This window comes from Canis lupus, chromosome 31, assembly GCF_011100685.1.
Source record: "Canis lupus familiaris isolate Mischka breed German Shepherd chromosome 31, alternate assembly UU_Cfam_GSD_1.0, whole genome shotgun sequence".
NCBI lineage: Eukaryota > Metazoa > Chordata > Mammalia > Carnivora > Canidae > Canis > Canis lupus.
Window position 1 is genome coordinate 5694747 of NC_049252.1, and position 11344 is coordinate 5706090.

The following is an 11344-nucleotide window of genomic DNA, read 5'->3' on the forward strand; positions in this document are numbered from 1 at the left end:
ACAATGGGATCATTTTTTTAAAAAATTGAGCTAATTATTTTTAAAAGATGTAAAATAAATGCAGTTAAATAAAATGTGTCTAAAATTAAACCAATTTTAAGATAATTATTCTATATCTAGTAACACCTATATATGAAAATTCCCTTTTATTCTTGCCTCTCTGGTTTGATTCTAAATTAGTGTTCTACTTCATGGAAAACCAAGTAAATGAATCAGTTGATAAATAGAAGCAATCTTCATTTTTCTTCACGTTTATTTTATATTTTATTTATTTAATGTTATTTATTATATTTATAATTTAAGAGTAAAATATCAAAGTGGTCACCTGTGTCTTCTTTTTTTTTTAATTTTTTTTAAAATTTTTATTTATTTATGATAGTCACAGAGAGAGAGAGAGAGGCAGAGACACAGGCAGAGGGAGAAGCAGGCTCCATGCACCGGGAGCCCGATGTGGGTGGGATTCGATCCCGGGTCTCCAGGATCGTGCCCTGGGCCAAAGGCAGGCGCCAAACTGCTGCGTCACCCAGGGATCCCTGTGTCTTCTTAAAAGAGTTAAATTCAGTCACTTTACACCAGAATACTGTTTCATTTGTTTTTTTAAGAAATCACTAATCTCAATCTGAGAACATCTAAAACAGATAACCAGAAGTCATATCAAAAAATAATTAAATTTATGACCATATAAAAATACTTTAAGGGTCCATGGCTTTCCTTATAGAGGTTTTTAGACCTCATTTTCAGAACCTGACAAACTAATAGGAAATGAAGTCAATATTTAAAATTTTGGTTTCTTATTCTTCCATGTTGAGAGTTTTTTCTGTTTCTTGTGATCCCTAAATGGCCTTACACCTTTGCGAAGGTAACTCCATGATGCTGATTGCTGTTCCACGTAAATGAGTGGGACTGATTGCTTGGGAAACTCAGGCCAGGTTGCCAATGATTTTGGAACCAAAGGAGAAAAAGAATAGAGATCTCACTTTTCACCATGTAGACTTCCACTTATTCCAACAGTCTATGGAGAGGCACCCCAAAGCCTGAGCCTACCATTGCCTTCTGGCTCAGTCTCTCCAAAGGGACATTCCTGAGTCCTCTTGGTGTGAGGAATAGAGAATAATTTCCTGACTATGAAGACTGGCATTTGGAATCAGGGCTCTACTAACCTCTTATAAAAATTTTTAACCAGTCTTTCAATTCAGCAACATTCCCCGTTCCTCCTTCCCCCATATATCCACAACACAAAGAGGCATGTGATGCTTTTGATTTTAGAGCCTTTTTCTCAGTCCCACAGCATAAATGGGTTTGCCTATTGACTTTTCCAAATCTCCACTCCTATTTGTTGCTATCCAGTTGAAATTCTTCATCTGTTAGCCTCTTTCCCTGCAATCTACATATCCTTTCCAGTTCATAATATAAGTGTCTTTGTTCTCAATTGAGGGGAAGTTGGGAGGTTAAAATGGAGCAAAAGTAAATAAATACGTGGGTTTAACTTCCAAGATTTATTCAGAATTCTCACTTGGCAAATTTGAATATATAAAATAAATATTTGAGTATATAATGTAAATATATAAACACTAAAATAAAGAACATTCAGCTGTTCATTTATAGTCACAAAGAAAACCAATAAATCATCCAAATTTATTAGGTAGAATAAAATAAAATTTCTGATGTTCCATCAAGCTGGATTTCAAGATAGAAAAGGAAAACCAAACAAAAAATAAACATATATACACTGATTATAATATTAAAAAATTAAATATTTTTAAATGATAGACTAAAAGATCTAACTCTAGACATTTAAAAGCAATAATCTGTGTAACTCTAGTAAAAGCAAAGAATAAATAAGAAAATAAAATGAGATATGGCATGTAAAAATCTATGACATTCAGCCAAAATGATAGGCTCAGAAAAATATATGTCAGCAATTTAATTATTAGAAAATACAGACTATAAAATGAAGTATTCATCCTAAGAAGTAATGACAAAAATAGTAAGATTCAAAATTATTACAGATACTAAAAATGAAAGCATCACTCAATGATAAACCAATTTTATAGTTTATATTTCTAACTTTCAACTTTCATCTGAGCTCCAGAATCCCATTTCTAAAGGTCTACTTAATATTGTTCCCTGGATACTTGGCAACATCTGTAACTCTATAGGTCCACAAATAAACTCATTACCTTCTCTTCAAAAACATGCTGCTCTTATTATACTCACTGTCATGTTAATGTCCTAAGCACCCATTCAGTTTCTCATGTTGAAAGCCTCCAAATCATCTTCAGCTCATCCTCTTCTTTATGTCATGAGAACAAGTTATTAACCACATGTGCCTTATTCAACAACTAAAATCTCCTTTGAATCTGAATTATTACTTTTCACATAATCATTGCAAAACATACTGCCTATAGATTTTCTCCCTTCTCCCAGAGGACTCCACCTGTGCTTTCTCAATAAAACAGAGCTGGTTTTGTCACCTCCACTTAAAAAAAAAAGAAAAGAAAAGAGAAAAGAGAAAAGGAAAGAAAAAAAAATCAAATTTGGCTGGAAAAAATATGCAGACACTTAAGCAAGCAAGCATGTACACACTTGCATATAAACAATATTTCTGGTATTCATTCCTAATTCTATGAAAAGGCATTTAGGATCTTTTACAATGTAAGTCTGATTTCTTACTTAAAATTATATGCTTCCTTGATTCTACTTCTTTATAGATTTTCAGAGATCTTTGACATGCACACTCAGCTTTAGTAAAACAAGACTACTTACTATTTTCTGATTCTCTTGTCAGTATAATGAAAAACCTTTCTTCCCTTTTCACCTTCTGGTTACATTAAAAGTCATGCTGCAGGCCTAGCTCAGTTTCATGTATTCAAGAATTCTTATCCATTTCTCAGTCCTAATCTTTCTTTTGTTTAAGAACAAATTGTAACATGTATGTGGACATATATTGTCTATAATATAAACATTTCTCTATGAAGGCACAGATTGCATATTTCTCAACATTACATCTCCCCAGAGCTTCTAGAATAGGTACTTGGATCATGATGATTAGTACTCAAAATGTGCACTAGCTAGATGCAAATAATTAAGGACATGATATTATCAGTTCTAAAAAGTAAAACAGTTGCAGCTGATAATGACCTCAGTCTATTATCAAGAATTGTGAAAGCTTGACATTTGAATCTGTTTGCAAGCTCACAGGTTAGCCTCCTCTGTTTCATAAATGGTGGAAAGAGATACCATGCTCCTGAATTAGAGACAATGTACTTGATTACTCACGTCAACAGCAGTAGCCAGATATTCAATATTGGCCTCAGTATCTACAGTGTCAGCCAGGCGATGCTGCACATGCAGTGGGTTATGTTAAAGAAGAGGAATTCTGAGTGTTAAGAAGCCCCAATCTTTTATTACAAACATAGAGTTTGCCCAAATTTTGTCCTGAAGACATGATCTTTATTACTCTGTCAGGAAACAAGTCTGTTCTCTGCCCCAGAGGGAGACCTAGCTTGTCTTTCAAGGCTATTTACAAAACTTCTTAGAAAGTTAATCCAAAGTTAAAGCAAAGTTAGTCAGTGCTCTGCTCATAAGATATGCAGAAAAGCAAGAATTATCTCCTAACACCTGTGTATATCCATAACAGTTTGATGGCATGCATAAAGGGCAATTACAGATATAGGAAACTGAAAAAAGTCTTCAGAGTGCAAGTTTAAAACTACTGTTCAGTCACTCGTTAGTTCAATTAATATCTATTGAGTGTCCATTATAGATCAAAGTTGTGGTAATACAGCAGTGAATAAAACAGTGTTTTAACCTTCTTGAAATTTACATTCTACAAAGAGGGGACTAGAAAATAAACATATAAGATATGCATGTATGTTAGATGGTGAAAAAATCTGTGAGAATAAAAACAGGGTAAAGGAATACAAGGGAACAAATAGATGCTTATTTAAATTGGATAGTTAGGGGCTCTTAGGTGGCTCAGTCATTTAAGCATCCAGCTCTTGATTTTGACTCAGGTCATGATCTCAGGATGGTGAGCTTGAGCCCCATGTCGAGCTCTACCATGGGCATGAAGCCTGCCAAAGATTCTCTTTCTTTCTCCCTCTGTGCCTCCCCCATTCACATTCACTCTCTCTTTAAAAAAAAAGTGTGTATATATGTGTGTGTGTATGTATATATGGGTATATATATATATATATGATGGTTAGTGGGCAACTCTGATTCATCTTGTAGGAGAAGCATTTTACTTGCAAGGACAGATTCAAGGCCCAGAAGGAGTGTCCTTGGCATATTTGAGGAATATTATAGAGGTCAGTGCATCTGCCACACAGTGAATATGGGAGTCAGGAATTAATAAAAGGTGATATTAGGAAGTTGATGTTGGGGAGATCATAGAAGTTTTTAAGTCTTTGAAGGACTATGGATTTTATTTTGATATGGGAAGTTATTAGGTGTTGAACAGAAAACTAAAAATGATAAAACATAAATTTATAAAACTTGAATCTAGGGTAGGTGAGAAGACTGGAAGTTAGAAAATCAGGAATTAACTATAGTAGTCCAGATAAGACACAATGGTGTTTGGATTAGTGTTTGTGGTATACGTGCTGAATTAGTAGATTTGAATACATATCAAAAATTGACCTCAGTTTGGATGATGGATAAAGGAGAGTTAGCTTGATTCCAAAATTCCTAGTCTAGTCAGTTTTAAGCACAAAGGTACCCATTTTAATCTTATTCTTATATTCTGCCAATATAATTTGTGAAGGTATATTTTTTCAATATACCTAATCATGTTGTATTTTTTTTATTAAATTGCCAGAGATCATCAAAGTACATACAAAGATCAGAGCAAACATTGTTAAACATACAATGTTCTAGATTCTAATTTCCAGATTGAAATGTGTAAGTATTTAAGTCCAAGTATTTTCAGAGGTACTATCTTTTTTGCTGCCATTAAAAGCATGGCTTTTCGACAAATATTTTTGCAAGACAAAATTTGTTAAATAAATTACCTTTTTCAATAATTTTTGTATGTTTTACCGATTTCAGAGGCTAATAATCATAAGACTTCTCAACTTAATCTTATTTTTATATAGGACATCTGTTCATCCTAACAAAAGAGAAACTATCAAAATATTTTTCCTACAAGCAGATATATTATAAAGCAAAATCATAGAATTTCAAGGGCTCAAATAATTCTAAAATTACAATAAGCACCAAGCAAAGGAAGTATATACTGTCACAATGAAAGTGGTTGTCCTTTTAAAAAATCAGCTTTCCACATATTGTCGCTTAGTATTCTCTGTACGTGAAAAATATTTCTTTGATGGTCACAGCTTCCATTTTAATTGGTAGATACTACCTCCATATTAGTTCAGTTCCTTTGTAAAGTAGAAGCCGAGACAGGATAGATGAGCAAGAGAATTATTGAAGAATCTCTGGCAAAGAATACAGGACAGAGGACAAAAAAAGGTAAGGAGAGCCTTCAGGCTGTCGTGCGTGTCTGATACATGTGAGTGGAAAATGTAAAGGCAGGAGAACTGGGTAGAAAGAACTTTGATCTGCACTTTATTGCAGTTCTGAGAGTTTCATTCAGACCAACAGGGAGTCCCTGCACAGAGACTGTCCAACAGTTGTCCTACGTTGGGCCGGAATTATGTGGCTCTGGTACCACAGCCATGCTCAGACATTGGATGGAAGTAGTTGGGAAGAAGCATGGCTTTGTCAGGAATGTCACATTAGATCTGAGGAAGCTTACCTCAACTATGCTCCTTGCGCCAGTTTCTCTTGAAGGAATTGCTGAGCAATGTGTCCCATAGCTGCTATGGCCTCTGGAATTAATTCTTATTTATTTGAAGCATCAGGTTACAGTGAGATAAGGCCTTCATTACCTTTTTCAAAAGTTTTCTTCTGCTAAAGGAGAAAAGGCCTTCATTACTTTTCAAAAGTTTTCTTCTGCTAAAGGAGAAAAGGCCTTCATTACCTTTTTCAAAAGTTTTCTTCTGCTAAGTAACAGTTATAGCTTTGCTTGCATATGAACCAAGAAAACCTGGCATCATCAATTAATAAAAATAATTGAGAACAGCATTCTTAGGACTAAATGAAATATGCTTCACGGAGTGATGAGTAAACACAACTTCTTCAGTTGCATGTGTTAAATTGTCATCTCCAGGCACATTCTTTTAAAATAACTGATTTTTGTAGTTGAAGTTTATATTTCTTTAACAGATTTGTGTCTTCTGATTCTTATGTGGCCACTGTGCTCCTTATGTTGGATCATAAATTTTGAGATGCATTTTGTGCAAGTTACTTTTTCATCATCAAAGCTTCCTTACTCTTGCACTGTAAAACTTCACTTTCATTTTTCTTATTGCTTACTGATGGCAAATAGGTTTATTACAAAATAAAAAAAAAACATTAGTAGACATTAAAATTAATAGCTGTAGATTTATTCCTCTGTAGAAGTGTAATCGGGTTTTTTTTCTATACAATCACAATCATGACAGCTCAGCTTTTATTTTTCATACATAGTTCATGTGCACCCAACCTGTCATTTACCAAGTTTTCCAATGATCCTACTGACTGCTGGCCTTGTGACTTTTTGCATTTTCAGGCCCACATATGCTTCATACCAACTAGCTAGTATGCAAGCAGCCATGAGAACTGAAATAGTATCCATTTCTCTCAACACTGCCATAAACCAGACACAGCTGCCTCTACTTCTCCTATGTAAGCACTTGTCTCACTTCAGTGAGAGTTCTTCCTGTATGCTGTCTTGAAAGGAAGAGTGTAGTTAAACTGAGTAAATATGGTCAGGAGAAGAGAGAAAGTTACTCTTTCAGATTAAACCATGTGATAGAAGGTAGAATTCTGTTCATTGCATACAAACATCACAAATTACTAAACAATATTATGGCAAAAGCTACAGTACATGGGGGAAGTTCCTGCAACCCTATCTCAGCTTATTTTAGTGCAATAGTCAATAATAGTAATACATTGTTTAAAAATGAACAATTCACAAAAAATCCCAATAAAGATGGTACAATGAAACAACAGAAATAAAGATGATCGCTGGCAAACTGAGGCATGTAGTCTCTCTAGATACCACTAATGCTTTCTGGACAGGAAATTGATAGATCCTATTATAATTGAGGATGATTTTGGATATTTCCCATAGGAAAAGGGGAATTAAGCAAGATAAACAATGCTGGCAAGCTCTGAACTAAAACTTTTACTCTGGAAATAAAAGGCAAAGTCAATCAGGAAATCCTAGCAAGTTCGAAAAACATTTAAAAATGAGTGGTGTGTTGAGGTGTGGCAGGTGTATGGGGTTTGGGCCAAGCGTTTCTGGGTTTTAATTCTTCCTCCTCTTCCTAGCACACTGGGGAAAGTGAATTTACCTCCCTAAACTTCAAAGTCTTTATATGTAAAATGAGATGATAGTGACAATAGCAAGGCTGTTGTTATCTATAAACAGATAATTCTCCTGACATTAGTTTGTAGCTCTAGGAAATATTAGAGTGCATAAATCCAATTTTATAGATCAGTAGTATTAGAAGTTGTTGAATACAATCAGAAAGGTTGGCATTTAGGGATTTTTAGGCCATTTTAGGTTTAGATATTGCAATTTCCTTTTCTCTGATAGAAAAAAGAGCTAATACAGGCAGGAGAAGTTATTAACATCATTAAGGAATATGAGATAATCAAATATAGTATAACTGTCCTTGAAAAATCTAAAGCAAAACTAATAGATGTCTTTCATCCAGCAAATCCTGTTCAGGGTAAGTTTGAGATCATCTGATCACTATGAAGGAATTCTGTCCTTTACACAGATTCCTCATCTTCTAATGGGTAGTAATTTTGCAGAGTCCTAAAAGAGAATCTACTTTAGCAAGACTTTCTTGGGATAATACAAATGCAGTTGCATATGAATCATTCAGTTTGAATAATAATTTCTCAACTGATATCCTTTGCGGGCAGCCTTTACAAAACAATGCATGCATCCTTTGTCCAGCTTTGTGCTCCACTGGCTTTCAAATGTCTTGCACTACTGGCTTCCTGAATTTAGCTGTTATATCTCTACTTAAGGTAATTCACAGAGGACATGACTATCTGCATAATATCACTTCTTTAAAACGAACTAGCACACAACTTTGCTGCCTACGTTGTTCTCAACAAACAAGCCCATTTTGCTGCCACTAGCACGTTGATGTTACAACTCTATACAAGTAAAACGAGAGTAATAGCTGCATTTACTTAGAGTTTACAGTGTGCCACTGTCTTAAATGCTGCCCTTCCTGATCTCACTAGTTTGAACATATTTTATATAAGTGAATTGATGCTTATGAGAGGAAGTAATTTGAAGTATATTATAGATTGGTGAACTGTGAAACCTAGATCATAGGAATCCAGTTCTGACTTCAGAGCTTGAACTCTTACCACCAAACAACCTGTCACCCTTGTTTTTTGCCCATTTGTCTGATATTCAAAGGAACTATTCTCTTAAAATCCTAGAAGATAATAAATCACTTAATTAAAAGAGTGACCCAAAAAATTTAAATGATAAATAAGCAAAAATAGTGATCCATATTTGTATGAGATTATGTAATAGTCAAAAACTGGATTGAGATTTTTTTAAGATTTTATGTATGTATGTATGTATGTATGTATGTATGTATTTATTTATTTATTTATTTATTTATTTTTGAGAGACAAAGAGAGAGAGAGAGGGAGGCAGAGGCAGTCTCCCTGCAGAACAGGGAGCCCAATGCAGGACTCAATCTCAGAATCTTGGAATCAAGACCTGAAGCAAAAGCAGCTGCTTAACCGACTAAACCACCCAGGTGCCCCTAGATTGAGATGTTAGATGTTCGAGGGTTACTTAGGACTGTGCCCCTAACTAATCAGGCTGAACTACTGAACCTATCTAAAAACATGTTTCTGCCACTGTGAAGTGAAAGGGTTATATTCAATGATAAAAACATGGAAATGTTCAGAATCCCTTCTAACATTTAAATGGTATTAAATGGCTGTGTGTAGTATTACATAGCACACAGTACCTGTTTTAGCTGTAAGCATCTGTTCACCTTGCTGTTACTCTACACCAGGTCCTTTCACTTGTGGCACCTCAGGTAAACTTCACAACAGTAGTGGGAGGCAATAATACAATTTATATTTTGCGATTGGGAATATTATTATTATAAAACGTGCTCAATGTCAGACAACTAGCTCAGGGTATAGATGTGCATTTGAAGTTAAGTCCCCAAAGGACAAGATATTTCCAACTGTGGTATAGAAACATTAGAAATATGAAACTCCATGATACGCAGGTACAGTGTTTTAGTGCTATGTCAATTTAGGATTGGCCATTATAGAAATGTGCATGAGATTTGGAAGGTAAAAATGAAGCAGTCACCATGAGTTAGTGTCAATGCTGTTTCTCAGCACTTGTTTTTCATTATTGCTTTCCACAAGAGTTTTTTTTAGCTTCTTTTTTCCTAATTACCCTTCCCATCCTCTTTAAATTGAATACTAAGGAACAAGTCTTTGTCCAGTTGGGTTAAGCTTTGGGGGACCAAAGACTACTGTAATAAGATATTTTTCCACTCCATCTCTAAACCAATCTTTGTCCCCTTGGAGAGGATATCAACCCATTAATTCTGGGTCAAGTAACGCCGCTGCTTATGAATACTGCCATTGGTGCAAGCTCATCCTTTATTCTGGGAACAGCAGCTCTATAGCGCTTGCTGGGTTTCCTCCTTCACCTTCTGTAAGTCCTGGGTCAGGAGTGATGATGAAGAGCACTTGCATACTCTGCACATCACCCATATCATCAAGGTGGCAGGAGATGAGAAAAAGGCACACAGGTTCCAGATCATACTTTTTAATTTCAGTCCATTCTCCCAAATTCCAGTCTGTTATTCTTTGATTGACTTCACTTCACATTTATCTTTTCTTTCCTACTGTTACAGCTGGCTCTCTTGACTTGTTCAACTCAAAAAGCAAAAGCAGGAGCCTGAATTGGACTGCTTCACCACCCCCTTCCAGTTGAGTAAGGACAAATACCTGTAATAAATTTCATACTAAATAATACTCATAGCTGTTCTTTTTGTCTGATGGAACTCAATTGGGGACACTCTATAATTTTTCTACTTTAATGTATAAATATATATTATCAGTTCTTCTTTATTACCTGTTCCAAGTCCTTAAAATTAAGTCAACAAAATGAATAGAAAAAAAAGATAAATCCCTGTATATACACAGCCTCAATTTATTTTTCATTCTACTATTTACTATTTCATTTAGTATTTAATGCATGGTTCCAATGCCATTAACACATTCAAAATGATCCAGAGAAGGAACATTCTTTGATACACATGTTCTTTCTAATTACAACACCATTTGTCATCAGTGTTTACAAAAATACTCTTTCATCTCTCAGTTTATCTTTTACATAAAAGTATTTTAAATTAAATGGAGCTCAACTTGCATCATTTCTCATTGAATGATAATGTAAACTCTTTCTTTTTTTTTTCTTCCTTAGACTCTTGGGACCCTTAGACTCTTGGGACCCAACAGTTGGATGAGATATTCATTTATCCCAGTATTTAACTGTTGCCTTAAAACAAGATGACTCAATAGTTACATCAAAAAAAAATTTTTTTTAAAAAGAAGAAAAAAAACCCAAGAATTTCCTAGAAAGATTTTTTAAAGGTACAACATCAAATAGATTAGACAAAGAAAAAGAAACTTCATATTTCTATGAAGACTTATCTACATGGAGAAAAATGGAATAAGTCTGTTTACATGACAATTCAGAGTCTCAAGACAAAAATCTCTGTTCAAAGACCGTTGGATGAAGAAATGTATAATATAATAAAATATAAGATGGGATCTGCTTTTTATACAGTTTGTGTTTTCATACAGTTTGAATGTGTAATCAGAAATTCAAATAACTTAACTGCATTTATTTAAATATCTAATCATTGAAATAAATACATCTGTGTTTATTGCAAACCCCAGAAATACTCAAACTCCTATGGAACTATGATGAGTTATTTTTTTTGATACATTGTTTAAAATTGGTGAAAAACATTGAAAATATCCTTCAAAATATTATATGTGTGTATATATATATATATTCAGGCATATGTACTATACATATATAAATGTATAATAGATGCTTTTAAAATTTTCAATATGGTTTAATTTTATTTTAGTCAAAGTTTTGAAAATTAAAGTGTTCTCATTTCACTGACTTTTAATTTAATTTTAAGACATTATATCAAAAGAATTGTTTTTAGGAATTGATCATTAAGGATAATTTCTTCTCATTCCTAATTAT

General features: G+C 34.1%; 1 long non-coding RNA gene across 1 annotated transcript in view; it reads left to right on the forward strand.

Moving 5' to 3' along the window:
* The window catches only part of LOC111093502, a 118793-nt gene extending 107906 nt beyond the window's left edge, over nucleotides 1-10887 (forward strand). Inside the window, exons 3-4 of the long non-coding RNA XR_005382082.1 lie at nucleotides 9972-10051; nucleotides 10544-10887. This is a non-coding gene — a long non-coding RNA (uncharacterized LOC111093502). The remainder of the gene's footprint in view (nucleotides 1-9971; nucleotides 10052-10543) is intronic.
* The last annotated feature ends 457 nt before the right edge of the window (nucleotides 10888-11344 follow it).